The sequence below is a fragment of the Passer domesticus genome, chromosome 6, assembly GCF_036417665.1.
Source record: "Passer domesticus isolate bPasDom1 chromosome 6, bPasDom1.hap1, whole genome shotgun sequence".
NCBI lineage: Eukaryota > Metazoa > Chordata > Aves > Passeriformes > Passeridae > Passer > Passer domesticus.
In genome coordinates, this window is record NC_087479.1 from 61278252 (window position 1) to 61293697 (window position 15446).

Here is a 15446-nt window from a genome sequence, read left to right on the forward strand (position 1 = left end):
AGAGCAGACTGTTTCTCAATTGGTTTAACTTACGTTAGTGAACTGGTATAAAGCAGTACAGGAGAGAAATATTGTTTAGGAATATATGAGTTGAAATGGTTCACTATTATCCAATTATCAGAACTAAAATTGGAAAACCTGACAAATATTAATGGGATAGAATATTTAAATTATTATAAACCATTATATTTCAGGAGGTATTAATCCTGAGCTTAAGCCAGTATTTTCTTACTGATCCTGCTATTCCAAATTTTTAGTCAGAATTGCTTGTACCTCTTCTGTCCATCCTGTTCTGTGTCAGGTAACTCATATTGACTACCATGCAGAACAGGACATAAAATTACATGAACCTTTGGTTTGGTTCAGTAAATATTATATTTTTCCTCTCTGGCAGCAAATGCTTCCAGAGCGTATGGAATGAAACGGCAAAAAGACAAGTGGGAAAAAAATTCAGCCAAAAATCTGTAGCAGTTCTTACTTTTCAGAGAGATAAATTTATAATGGAAAATTCTCTTGTCTGTTTCAGCAGATCATGAGACAGCAGGTAGGTATTATTAAGATGAAATATTTAATAGCTTTTTCCTCTATTAAAATACTTCTTAACCATCTACAATAGGGGACAGCACTAATGAGCATTGTTCCCTGTGGAATTTTGAACCAAGAATTTACTTAATGTATTCACTAGTGAACCCACACTTTAGATCCTTGCTTTGGTGGACCACACTTATTTAATAAGAAACCTAAAAAATTGTACTGCTTGTGACATTTTTATGTAGTTTCCTTATTTCCGGGCAAGGTTTTTTTGCTTGGTTGGGTGTTTTTGGTGAGCTTAAATATGCCATGAACTTATGCTTTTCCTTCTACATGTCAGGATCTGGATGCTGGCCCTTTGTCTGCTGTAGGCTTTTGGAGAGTCACTGTAACTGATTATCCTTCAGTAAGCTTTCTTTTCCCTCTATCCAGAGTTCAGACTTACTCACCTGTGTCCAGACACCAAGATAAAGTAACAGTGAATTCTTATCTTGAGTTTCATGGGCTTCACTTTCTAGCTCCACTAATTAGATAATCCTGTAATTAAATCTCAGAAGTGATTCCAGCTAGTGAAATGCCTTGTGAACTGGAAAGACTGGACAAAATGAAGAATGATGTGTCAGTTTCCTTTAGAAGGAAGATAGTTTCACCCTGCCATTTCCTTTATATGTCATAGCCTGTAATTGGAAAAAAAAATTATGTTCACCTTTCTTTCCTGTCTCATGAGACAGGGGGCATGAGACCCACATGCCCCATTCTCTTGCCAGGTTTGGGTGTCCATGGTCACTGGGCTATATACATGGGGAGTGCTCGTCAGCCATCCTGTTGAATTTAGATTGTTGTGTAGCAATGAACTCGGGATTCACTAGTCCAGTAAGAGAATAGAGTGGGACATGGCTTCATGGGTAGGGCACTGTGTGATAGATGGATGGATAGCTTCTGTTCTGCTCCGAGGATTCATATTTCATTCAATGCTGTTTCATCATGTCCCCTTTCAACTGTGTTTTAAAAGGAAAAGAATAGTTCCTGCTTAGCTATTTCAAAGACAGGTCACAGACCCCTTCTTTCAGGAAAGAGCTAAAAGCTGTGAATCTGCAACAGATAAAAGCATTTTCCTGCAAAATGTGAAGCACAGAGTAGGTCATGGTCACATTTCAAATGCATTCTTGCACTTACTGTTTCCTAAAACAGCTGCTTCTTTGCCCTCCTTCCCCCACAACAGAAAATGAATTCTGGAAATACTTCTCAGAAGCAAAGGGAGGCCTAAGGAAAGATTACTGACTCTACCTTTTTCTTTGTCCTCTGTCTTTCTCTCTGGTAATCTTGTGAAAAGTGTACACTTGTTACTGTAGGCTAAGCATGCTGGAGGAAGGCATGAGCAAGGCTCAAGGTTCCAGTGTGTCTTATCCTCCTGGGAGCTACTGGGTGAGGATGTTTAGTCTCTCCTGCCCCTCTCCAGCCTGCCTGGCTCTGGCCTGGCTCCACCACCACCTCTGGCAGATCTCTTCTTACCTGGTGGGATAATCTAAGTGAACCCTGACTGTGAGAAAAAGGCCATTTCCCAGTAAATGTCTTTGTGAATGGGGGAGCAAGGCCTAAGGTTAGTGATGGGAGGCCAAACAAATCCTCTTCAGAGCAAGTTTGGCAAGAGCTGAGCTCTCTTGATCTCCTGACAATAGGAGTCCCAGATGAGTCCCCTCCTGCAGGAGCTTGGGCAATTAAGAATTTTTGTGCAGGATAGAAACAGTCTGGCTGTTTATGCTAGAGGATCATCAGTGAATGAGGTGGAAGATAAGGTGAATAGCTAGAGCAATCCTTAGAAGGGAAGAGTGAACACAGAAATCAAGAAGCTGGAGAGAGGAAGAAGACCAGAATTGTCTTTAGACCAACAATAATACCAGTGTCTATCTTTAGTACCAAGAATTAATGTCTCTTTGGATGCCCTTTTAATCCTCCCTTGTGGAGCAGTGGTACCTTGAGCAGGGATCTGGAGACCCTTCAGAAAGGCGGGTGCTGGAAAGTGCAATGGAATGCCTGACTATGGAATACCTGACTTGGAAGTGCTTGCTCTTCATGTTAGCGTTGGCCTTGATACCATGGAAGAGAAAAAAGATGCAGGTGAAAGAGAAAAAAGCAGCACAATTTAGCAGCAGACATTTTCATTGTTGGGGTCCTACTTAGTGCTGGTTGCTGGTTATTTTCTTCAATTTTTTGTTTTCCCTAAAACTGCCTGGTGGTCATTCTCCAGCCTTACAAAACCCAGTTATGGTATTTGTGATTTGTGATGGAAAGCAATACTTTCTTTCCTACATTTTTTGCAAGCCAGCCCTCCCTAAATTAGATATTCTTCCAGCCAGCAGTGAAGACAAGACTAATGTGTCATCTTCAACCTGGTAGCTGACCTTCATCTTAGAAGTTAGAAAAGGATATTTATGTAATTTACTCTTTTGGCATGGTGGTGGGGGATTGTGGCTTGACTGCAAAGCTGTTTGAGCAATCTGAGAAAATGAGTTGAATGGTTCAGCTGACATGCATGTGTAACTCCAGGCCATCAGGATATTCAAATGAAAACTGGGTGACTTGAAGTGTGATAAATAAGAAAAGGTTTTTCATTGAGGAAATTCAAACTTCACTGCACTTTGATTTAGTCTTTAAATAGTTACAGTAGGTAAAAGTGCATGGTAACAGACAAACTGCAGATTTTTTCTAATTTACTTTTTGTTCCAAAATTATCGCATTAAACAATGCAATGGGATATGATGACCCTGCAAAATTTTTATGATACCACCAAGACATTTTATTACAAATTAAGGTTCTCTGACAGAAGCATAACTATATGCATTCAAATCCAAACGTTGATACAGACACAAGTGTAATAATGAAAGTTTTCAGGGCTACACTGGTCTTGAAAGGTGATAGAACTGTGGGAAGATAATTTGGTGATGACAAACAAATCCCATGTGTCTTTCTGCATAGGGCTGGGGAACAATCTGAAGTGATATAATTTATCTAGTTATATCATAGAGAATAGTGATATAATAGAGGGTGTTGGAATATACTGCCTCTCATTCTTGCTGATTCTTCAGTATTGCTTTCTCGTAAGCAAATCTTCCTTTCCCACTGTCCTTCCTCTTTCCCAACCTCCAATACAAAAGGAAGAGGATGCAAGACATTAACTTCTTAGAATCAGTGCATGATAAAAGCAACATGCAAAATATAGAAACTTACTAGTCTTGATATATTGATTTATTTAAATAACATTTGAGTTTCTTATAGTCCAGTTTCCACACAGGCATAATGTGTTTCAGCCTTCACTTTATAAAGATTGCTTCATGGGTATAAGCAAAAGGAGGTGAAAAAAAATAATATAAAATGCATTGTCCTGTTACTCATAGTGTGTGAATAATGACTTGAATGAGACTATATCAGCACTGAAATTTTCTGTGCCTGGTTTCTGAATTTCTTTTATCAGGGTTTTGCTTTTTGGGACAGCTTTTCCTGTATTTCGAGTGTCATACAGTGACTCCTTTTCAGTTTTAGTTTTGCATTTTTATTCACTTGCTTTCCTTCTATCTATTTCTCTTTAGGTTTTTATCAGAAAAGCAAATGCTTGACTTCTTTTCTTACCTTAATTACAAATCAGTTTTGATACTGATAGGCTATTTCATGAATATTTGGCTTGCAACAGTGGCAAGATCAAAATCAAGTTTTAATAAATTTCCAGCATATTTTCAGTATGTCATTGATCCTGTCATCTGATATTACAGTTGTCTCCAATGAGCAGAAACACGTCATGTCACAGTTCAAATAATATATTGCCTGTTCTACTTTGTGTCTTTTCTGTACATGGACAAGGCCTCTGAACACTAAATGCTAGTTTAGGCTGTTCAGAGGCATTCTAGTACCACTGCACCTCAGGTAATGAAATCTTATCTGACTCATGGAACTGGCAGAAGAAAAGATCCCTTAGGGTCTGGGGTTTTTTTGCAGTGAATGCATTATTGTCTTCTGCTTTTGAAGAAGTTTTATCTTTCAGTGTTTCAACTGCTGAACAAAAATACCCCTAAGCTTGCCTTTCTGAGATTATTCTGTAAATTCATGCAATTTACAATCAGGACTTTTTCTCATATTGGTCCCTGCATTTTTCCCATTCCAACTGCATACCTTTATGATGCCAAGTTTCACTTTTTCTTTTGAGAAAATATAAATCCACCCATATATTAAAAGTGATTCCCCTGTTCACACTTCCCTTACTCTTTTCCTGAATCTAATGAAATGGCAACATTTTGAGGTATCTTTTTGGTCTGCCCCAGTACCAATTTCATCCTGAGAACTCCCTTGGCCTCTCTTAGGACTTGTGGTTCAATTCAAGCCAGACAGACGCTTGTTTTGCACAGTTGTATTTTATGCTTTTGAAACTGAGTCCAGCCCAGGTCTTAATTAGCAATGACATATTCCCTGAACTCTGGGTTGGTAAGAGAAGATAAACAACTCTAGGTTGGTAAGCAGAAGATAAACAGCAGTTGCAGCATTCTTGGCTAGGAATCATGCCCTCAATGCCTATGCTTGATATGCAGGCACAGTCCCTAAGCTGCTTATGCTCATGTCCATCTGCTGAGATGGCAGAGTGCCTTGTCGCAAGTTGTTTGGACTCCTGCCTTGAGCACAGAGGTGCCAGGCAATGATCAGCAGCCTGCATGACAATGCAAGCATCATTTCTTCTAAAAGAACAGCTCCTTTAAGCAATTAGTGTACTACAGGCTGCTACCATGGGCCTCTTAGAGCATGGCTACACCTGTTGGTAATTGTGTGCCAAGAAGAGAATCCATGAACCGTACCAGAGAGCAGTCCAACCAGCACAGTGTCATTTTTAGCTGCCAAGGAGACAGGTTGCACTGCTGCAGGGGTACAAAAACTCATCAGTAGTTCTCAGTGTTAAAAAAGGATCTCAGCAGGCCAGAATCGCCTGGAGGCACATCCGAAACAGTCACTACAATGGCCCCCAAGTAGCAACTAAAACAAAGTAACAGTAACAGAACCTGTGTGACAGCTTTCCTCCTAGAAGTGGTAATTAAATCAAGATAAAACAGGATAGCTTGGTGCTACCTTCTTCAAAGAAAAATAGAAGACTCTGACCTTATTCTTTCCACTGAATAAACACCTGTGATATAGAAAAGAAGGTAAAATTCAGTTTTTGTCGGCCTAATTAAGTAACCCTACAGAGTAGTGGAACTCAATATAGCAGTACTTAACTACTTTGCTAGCAGAAAAAACAAAGGGCAAGAAGGAAATTCTGAATAATGCTCCGTTATTCAGAATACTCCAATGCAACTGCAATAGAGAGGAATGCCCTGATGTGCAAGTCCTTTTTCAATATTTGTTTAGTCTCAAGAGTCCTGTACCCTCAGTTTAGGGTACAGCAGCTGCCTGACAGCAGGAGCAATTTCATCAGCTAGAGTTACTAAAAGTATTTCTTCTTGAGATGTTTTTAGATCACCACAAGCCACTTGTTTTGAAGATGAGTCCAGAAGAAGCTTCTAACACATTCTGCCAGCCTCGTGCTATCCAGAAGTAAAATCTACAAAAAAGAAGCCAGAATTTAAAAAAAATTATATTTTTTGGGAAGTTTTAACAGCTTTTATGTGCATTGTCCCAGTCAGCTCATTTCAAAGATGATAAATTGTTACATATATGTGTGTGTGTATATATATATATATATATATTCAATTTTTAATTTAAAATTTCTGTTTAATTAAAAAAGAATATTTTTTTCTTTATTTTTAAACTGCATTGCTAAACATTTTAAATTGAGCAGATTTTGACTATACTAGTAATTTTTAGAATTTTAGTAGTCTATAAAGTTAATGAAATATTCATCTAAGGGAATCTTGAAGCAACATTTCATTTTTATTTTTCTTATAGAGCAGAGAACTGAAATCAGTTGTAGCTTTACTTCCCAGCAAAAGCCTTGGGGTAATTTAAAATCTTTGAGTTGCTGGAGTGGACAAAAGGCCTTGTGAAAGCCTCTGTGTGTTTGCAAGGGCACACAATGAGCTGAAGGGCTGTTACCAGTCTGCTCTGGCTTACACGCAGCTGTCACAGTCTGTGTCAGGTCTCACTGCGATCAGTGGGACTTCTGCCATTAACTTCATTAGGACCAAGATTTGCCCTAAGCCCCAGCTGATGTTTTGTGTACACCATTGGGGTTATGCTGTTTTCTGCCAAATGATCATTTTGAGTGCCAGACGAAGGGATTTTGGAAAAGCCTGGTGAAAAAAGGCTGTTGATTCCTTATTATGGGAAAGTTTTAGTTCTGATACACGTAATAGCCTTTGGATTTGCACCGTACAGCTGAGTTCAGAAACTAGTCTCTTGTGTGCAGACCCATGATGAATGCCAGAGCCTGGGTCTTTGATACCTCCAGGTAACATCATGAACAGCAAAAAAGGCCTGTGAACATGTAGGTTATGTAATTTAAATGTAGATTGGACTTTGTGTGAACCTTTACCCTCTAATTGGAAAGAAATACAAAATTACCTCCATAACACAAGAATATTGAATTCCAAGAAAATAACCCATTGCATTTCTTCATGCTGTCCAAAAGAGTCTGGATTGATATTTCAACAAGATGTCACAGATTCATTGACTGCAGAACTACCTTATTTTTCAGGAAGCATCTTAGTCTGGAATTATTCTGGTTGGAAAGTAGGATTTACTCTACTCATTATACAGTTTTACATTTTTTGATCTAAAATTATTTTCTGAATAACAATTTAAATAGTCACAGCTCTACTATAAAATGCTGTCTGACAGCTTTATTTTGCCCTTGGGTCCATAAGTATAAATCTTACTGATAGTGATATAGTTTCTTTGTATAGAGCAAAGAATAAAGTTTGGTTAATGATATTTTCTTCTTACATAAGGTGTATATAAGTTTGTGCAGGTTTTTTTGGTTGGCCATGTTTTATGGTAGCAGCTGACACAAAAACTAAGTCTGATCCCTTTGCCAGCCTCTCAGGAAGGATGGTGGTACATGAGGAGCTGTTGCTCATATGACTAGCACCAGTATTCTTTTCTCTTGGGTAGCAGAAAACAGATGGAGATTATTGTACTCTGAAAAACCTGATTCTTATCTAGAAGATAAACTTGGAAAAGGAGAAAACACTTCTGGTTTTTTATTCTGCACTCTTCTATATCAAAACCTAATGCAGCTGTCCTTGAAGGTAACAAGCCCAATTGCATTGCTTATGATGGGAACAAAATCAGATTTTGGCCTTTCTGCTGAGATCAACCGAAAGTATACTTTAAAGGTGACTGTGGCAATGTGATGTAGTTATGATCTACAAGAATTTCAGAAAAGCATAAAAAACATACAGTAGTCATTGTCAGGACTATCCAGTGCAGCCTCTTATCTTTGAGAGCTGCCAATAGTGGGTGGCTAGGGGAAAGGATGAAGGCAGGGCAGATGGTGATACTTCATAGGATTTTCTCCAACATTAAATGAGAAACTCAAACCTCTGTGATACAGAACACATAGAGTCAAGAGAGTAACTATTTTCAGTCTCTCATTTCCTATTTTGAGTTCAAAATAGCAGAACACATGATAGCTCCAGATTCCATTACCACTAGCAGCTAGTTCAAAGCTTAAGCCAGGGTAAAATTATGGGCAAAGCATGCATCACACTCTACATTGTGTGAAAAGACTGTGCTGAAGAGCTTGAAGATTTAGGAGAAAGCTGGATGCAGATTAAAAGGCTTTTTAAAACAACAAATGGAAAAAATCCCTGGGAGCCTACAATCATTTTCAAATACACCTGACAATTAATTCCTCCTAAGTTCATATTTGTGTTTCATAATGAAATGCTGAAGTCCAGCATTTTACCCCAAAGAAATCTTTTACTTCCTCATTTTTAAGCATCCCTTGCTAATTAATAAACTCCACTAATAGAAGAGTTCTTTTAAAATTAAAGCTAATGTCAAGGCCTCTCTTGTTTGCTAGCTTCTCTGCAATTTACTTTTCACTGTTAGGACTCAGAATGAGACAGACATAATAAACCTCCTTGTGGTCCACAGAGCCTTTGTGCTGTAATGAAAGCCGAAAGCAAAGAATATGAGAAACTGGCAGCTTCTCAATGTAAGTAAGAAAAGCAGGGAGAAGAGAGGAACATAAAGGATGATGCTTCAGTAGTAGCGATAATAATGACTCCATCTCTATTTCCCTACTGAGCAGAGCAAGTTGTTGAATTAAGCAAACATGAAAAGGTCAGAGGAAAGAAGCCAACAGTATCTCTTTTTTTATCTGTAAGACATAGGTGGAGTTTAGATGCCCAGGGCTGGGAAACAATTCACAGTAACCCTAAAACCCCAGCAACACCTACTTTCAGAAGTAGGATTTTGAACATACACACTAACAAGTTTGCAAAATCAAAAAGAGAGGTTAATGCCTGGAACACCTGCCTTGCCCTTCCGAGGTTCCAAAAGCAAGGTGCAGGGGTTTCCCAGTTTTTCTAAATCTCCAAACATGTGTCATTGTCCTTCAGGTCATGACTTGCATACAGTTGACTACTTTCTGTCAAATGGAGAATTGTATGCTTTACTTCTCTTTGAAGCTAACTCATGGTATGGTTTCTGGTTTCTTTTGCCAGTGACTGAGCGATTTAAAATACACAAATAGTCATAGGAAAAATAACCCCAAGCATTTTGATTTTCTTCCTAACTTGCTGATGTGTTTATTAGTTTACATTTGCTTTGGTCCTCTGAAGTGTGATTTCATGGCCTCACAGTAGTTCATCTTCTGTGGAAAGGATCAAGTTGCTTTTCCTTGTTAGTGCATTAGTCAGTCATTATGTACTACATGTGGCAGTAGGATATTGAATGAAGTCCCTCCTGTTGAAAGTGGTAAATGTACCCAGATGTCTTGCCTGCCAGATAAATGGTTTATGTTATTTTTCAATAACTGAAGTCCAAAATGTAGGGGTTTTGATAAAGTTGGCTGTATGAAAATTGTAATTTTGGGATGTGAATTACTTTGGATTTGGTGACTTCGCATATGTATACATGAACAATTAACTCAGGAGTCTGTTTTTAAAGCAGACCCCCCAATAAGCTCTCATTTCACCATGCTGTGTTTTGTGTCACAGGATAATCTCTGAACACAGTCTGGTTCCCTTTCTGATGAAATTAAAGTGGTAAACATATCAAAGCTTTCCATCTATTGTACTGTAATCATAAATGGGCATTCACTTAGAGTTCCTCTGAAATAAAACTTTTGAAACTTGTTTAGTGTGGATGTCTGTTCTCCAGCAAGAATTGTTTGCTCTATAAATATGCTCTGGTTGTGCTGTACAACCTTTGAATTCAGGCATAGCTTTTTTTAAAGTTTTGACCTTTTATTCCTTTATGTCTACTGAAGAAATCTGGGGAAGAGAAAGGAAGGAAACCAATAGAGAGTGTTTCAGTGGACAAAAACCAGCTGCTGACTGACACAGGTAAATACATAGCTATATAACCCCTTCACACAACATGAAGAAGAGAGAAGAATGGAAAGAGAAATAGTAAAATTATTCTCTCTTTCTGTTTCTATTAAATGGATTCTAGGTTCTCTAGAAATACGAGGTTAAATATCATGTTTTCAGTCCACTTCAAAAGGACAAGGGTTAAAGGGTCAAAAAATACTTCCTAATGCAGCATTCACAGATATGATTAGGGAATAGGAAGCATTCAGCTCCTAAGGACTTTGATTCATGAAAAAATCTGATTGGATCCTGGATAGGCAATATCCTTCCTGTCAGTCTGATCAGGAACAGCTTGGAGTCAGCTGTTTGATTGCAAAAGCAGGCTAGGGAATTAGAACCGAGCTCAAGAAAGTAAGTGAATAAATACATAAGGTGACCCTCCCCACTATGCACTCTACAATACTAACTAAAGAAAAATATGACAAATGAGCCATATTTATAATTAATTGTGAATTTATGGCTCTTTTAACTTTAATAAGGTAAAATTGTGAAGGCAGTATATTTTTTCCTCCAAAACACTTCTCTTAAATCTTTAAGGCTGTTTACTTTTGCAACAGTTTCTGTCATTTACCAGGAATACCAGGATATTGTCCAAAACCGTCAGGAAAACAGTGATTCTAGCAGCAGGTTCCCTATATCACTTCTTCCAAAAAGAGTAATTAAACAGGCTCCCCAAAAAAGGCAAGAAAAAGAATATGTATTCTTTGACTTTCCACAGAGTATTTTGAGTTGGAAGGGACCCACAAGGATCATTGAGTTCAACTCTTAAGTGAAAGGCCTGTACAGGGATCAAATGCACAAGTTTGCTGTTACTGGAACCATGATCTAACAAAATGAACTCAGGCTTAGGATTCTTCAAATATTATTGGATAAACACTTGCACAAGTAACTATAAGCGAAAACATTAGATATATGACAACAGTTGATAATCTCAAGAATTCACAGAGTTGTATCATGTACTGGTTTTGAATGGCCTGGTTTTCGGTAGCAGGGGGGTCACAGAGGTGGCTCCTGTAAGAAGCTGCTGGAAGCTTCCACCTTGTTCAGCAAAGCCAATGGCTGATGGCACTGAAGATGGACATGCTGCTGGTCAAGACCGGGAAATTAGAATTAGAGAGGCTGGTAACATCTCTGTGGTGACATTTAAGAAGATCAAAACAAAATCACCCCATTTTTCTTCTAGCCAGAGAAGAGGAGGAGTAGCTGAGAACATGTGAGACCCCAAGGTCAGTGGAGAAGGAGGCAGAGGAGGTGCTGCAGGTGCCAGAGCTGAGATTCCTCTGCACCCATGGGGAGACCATGGTGAAGCAGCTGTGTCCCTGCAGCCCCTGGGGATCCAGGGGGATGCAGAGATCCACCCCCAGCCCCTGGGGATCCAGGGGGATGCAGAGATCCACCCACAGCCCCTGGGGATCCAGGGGGATGCAGAGATCCACCCCCAGCCCCTGGGGAGGTGCCCATGCCAGAGCTGGGGGATGCCTGGGCAGGGCTGTGATCCAGTGGGAGACCCGGTGCAGAGAGGGGCCCTGCTTCCAGGCCGGAGCAGCCTGTCCTTGGAGAGCTGCACCCCGTGGAAGAGTGACCCATGCCACAGCAGTTTTGGGAGGATTGTGTGCCCGTGGGGGGAATTCACACTGCAGCAGGTGTGGCAGGCCTGCTGCCCGTGACAGTGGAACCGTGACAGAGAAATTCATGGAGAACTGCCTCCTGTGGGAGGGACCCCACGGCCTCACAGGGAAAGGCTCCTCTCCCTGAGCACTGGAAGAAAACCTTGGTGATGAACTGCCAAAACCCCCATGCCCTGTCTCCCTGTGCTGTTGGTGGGAAGGAGGGAGGGGCTGGGGGAGAAGGTGTTTTAAGGGCTTCTTTTCCTTCTCATTATCCTCCTCTAATACTGTTATTAATAAATGCACTTTGCAACCTTAAGTGGAAGCTGTTTTGCCCTTGAAATGCTTGTTTCCCGGTTCTTACCTCACTCATGAACCCTCCATTAACTTTTTTTCTCTCCTCTACTCAGCTGTGGCAGGAGAGGTTGAGCAAGCGACTCTTGTGGGTCTCTGGCGTTGGGCTGGTGTCAAACCACAGCATAAGAGTACTCTGGTTGTCAGGAGGGAACAATATAGTCTTGCAGATCTGTTCATTTTTTTCCCTGGGACCAAGAAAAACATAAAGCAATGCAGACAATTTATTGGAGTGATGACAGGGAACAATAGTTTTTAATTTAAAAATGGCAAAAATCCTTGCCTTTAGCTTGTAATCACTGAAGTTTTACCCTGCTTTTCTTGCACCTTGACATATGACTTGTCTGTGTTGATAAAGTAACTAGTGAAGTTTGAGTTCTCTCTAACTTTATGGAGATGTATTTTCATTATAAAGTTTCAGGATTATTTATCTATTTTGCACTTTTAACCTCTGATGATTGTTGTACTCCTTCTGAGGTAGTCTTTGGCAGCCTTCTTAAAATGTGTAAGTCTTAAAAAAATTGGACAACTAAATGAATTTGTACTTCAGGTATTTTATATTCCTCTCTCTCCTGGGTGTTGTTTAATTACATTATTCATCTCAGTACAAGTCATAACAGAAGATCTCTGATTTTGTAGGAGTAAACAACAACTAAGAGATAAGTGTCTTATGCATGCAAAAAACCAATGTATGTGTTAATCTGTAGATAGCTGTCTTATCATGTGGGAGCAGAAATACCTGGAAGTACAGCCATAATGAAGATCAAGTGAGGGCAGTTTTCCTGTGCTGGAGAAATCACAGCATATAGAATATATACTAAGATTGATCCTTTAAATTGCATCCAGGGAAGATGACGACATCTCAGAGTTGGGTTAGATACAGCCCTATAAGAGATGGGGATCTTATCACTGGAGGTTTCATTTGAATCCATTTAACGTTCTCATTAAAATCACTGTAATGAGAAAGAAGCTCTGTTCTGTTTATAATGTTTCCTGTCAGCCTGTAGCATGCAGCCTGTTAGAAAGAAAGCAGCAAGGCACAATTTTTGCACCTGTTTTCACTGTTGTTTGTTTGCTGAAAGGAGGATGGGAGGAGCAATAGGGCGCTGCAGTCAATGAGTGTTTTAGATCTGTGCAGTGCAGTTCATCCATCCCATGTGTGTGACTCTAGCACTCAGAGGATGAAATGGCAGGGCATGGATTGATAACTGACAGAAGAGTCATAGAATCATTAAGATTGGGAAGATCTCTCAGATCATCCTGTCCAATATGATTATATGAAGTTGTATTCTGTCTTCCCTCTCACTACTTGATTCTAAGAGAGTCATGCAGGTGGGAACAGTATGCAGCAGATAGCACTGGAAGGTAAAGTTTCTTTACAGAAAAAGGCTACAGATTCTGCAGAGGGAATGTGAAGTTTTAAATTGTTTCCACTGGGGGACAAACCACTTATACAGCGGCTTGCTTTCCTATTCAAATATGTCCAGCTTCAACTTTAACATAAACAAATGCAATGCTATGGATTGACGAAAAGAGACAATGTAGGTCACCTTGTCAGACTTGAGGACTGTGCTCAAGACAGTATTGACTCTGGAAAAGATTTCAGGTCATACTGGATAATCAACCCACCTTGATTCTGCTTTGCAAAGCTCCAGCTGTGAGAACACGTGTGGAGAAGAAGGAACTTTCCTTTGGGAGCTTGGAAATTATATTACTTGTGTGTGTGGCATTAGTGAAATTACAACTACTCACATTTTTAGATGAGTTTATAAACTTAAAAAAACCATTGTAAGACCTTTTGGTGATTTTTTTTGAATTTGTTGTCTTCAGTGAATCAGTGATCTATATGACAACCTACATATTCATTACGTGCATCATAATTCTTCATTATCTCCAAATTAACATAAGGGACAGTCTATGTTCTGTTATCCAAGAACACATTATTTGAGTGATAGTAGGTATTCCCTCTTGTCTTCAAAATGTCTGTCATTAAATTTACTCTGCAAGAACCAGATGTAGGTGGAAGGTATAATGTTGTTATGTAAAATCAGTGTTTGTACTGACATTAAGGAAATCTTTGTGTGACTGGTGTGAAATCTTTGTGCACTAAACAGACACTTACCTATTTAAAGTGCAATGAAAATGTAGCAGTACCTTGTTGTCTTCAGCACGGATGATGGAACAAGGAGATCTCAGTGCCTTGAGCTGGAGGACCATGACTTCATGAATGATCACCTCCCAGCTGACCCTGAAATTCTGCAGGATATGCTGCTGCAGCTGGATTCCAACAAAAATCCTATGAGCCTGATAAGATTCATCCAAGAATCCCTCAAGAAGCAAGCTGATGTAATTACAAAACCTGTCTAAATGATTTTTGAGTGGTCTTGGGAAGCCAGAAAGGTCCCAGCTGACTGGAAACTGGTGAAAATTGTTCAGATTTTCAAGAAGGAGGAAAAAAGAAGGACCCCAGAAGCTATAGGCCTGCTACTTTCACTTCAGTCACTGGTGAAATTATGGAGATTATTCTGGGAGATATTGAAAAACACCTGAACAGCAATGCAGTGATTGGTCACAACCAGCATATGACACGAAAGTCCTGCTTATCAAAACTAATTTCCTTTAATGACAAGGCAACTCACCTGGTTGATCAAAGGAAAGCAGCTGATGTAATCTTTTGGGATTTCAGCAAAGCTTTTGATACTGTCTCTCAGAGTGACCTTCTGGACAAAATGTCCAGCACACAGCTGAATAAACACATCATGTGGTGGGTGAGCAACTCATGGGTTGGGTGGAAAGGGTGACAATGAATGGGGTGGCATCAGACTTTCACTAATGGAGTTCTGCAGGGCCCCATCCTAGGCCCTGTGCTCTTCAACATCTTCACTAATGACTTGGATGCAGGACTGAAAGGAATACTAACCAAGTCTGCAATGATACAAAACTGGAAGGAGCCTGCAGGGAGGCCCTGCAGAGAGATCTGGACAGGTGAGAGGACTGGGCAATCACCAACCACATGGAGCTCAACAAGGGGAAGCGCCGGATTCTGCTCTTGGGATGGGGCAGGCCTGGATGTACAGAGACTGGGGAATGAGACACTGGAAAGCAGTGCCACAGGAAGGGACCTGGGGGTGCTGGTGGATGGCAAGCTGAATATGGGTCAGCAGTGCCCTGCAGCCCTGGGGGCATCAGGCACAGCATGCCAGCCGGGCAAGGGAGGGATTGTCCCGCTCTGCTCTGAGCTGGAGTGGCCTCACCTGAGTCCTGGGGCAGTTTTGGATACTACAAGGCAAAAAAGACATGAAGCTGTTAGAGAATGTCCAGAGGAGACCACGAGGATTGTGAAAGGCCTTGAGGGGAAGCCGTATGAGCAGTAGCTGAGGGCACTGGGTCTGTTCAGCCTGGAGAAGAGGAGACTGAAGGGAAACCTCATCACAGTCTA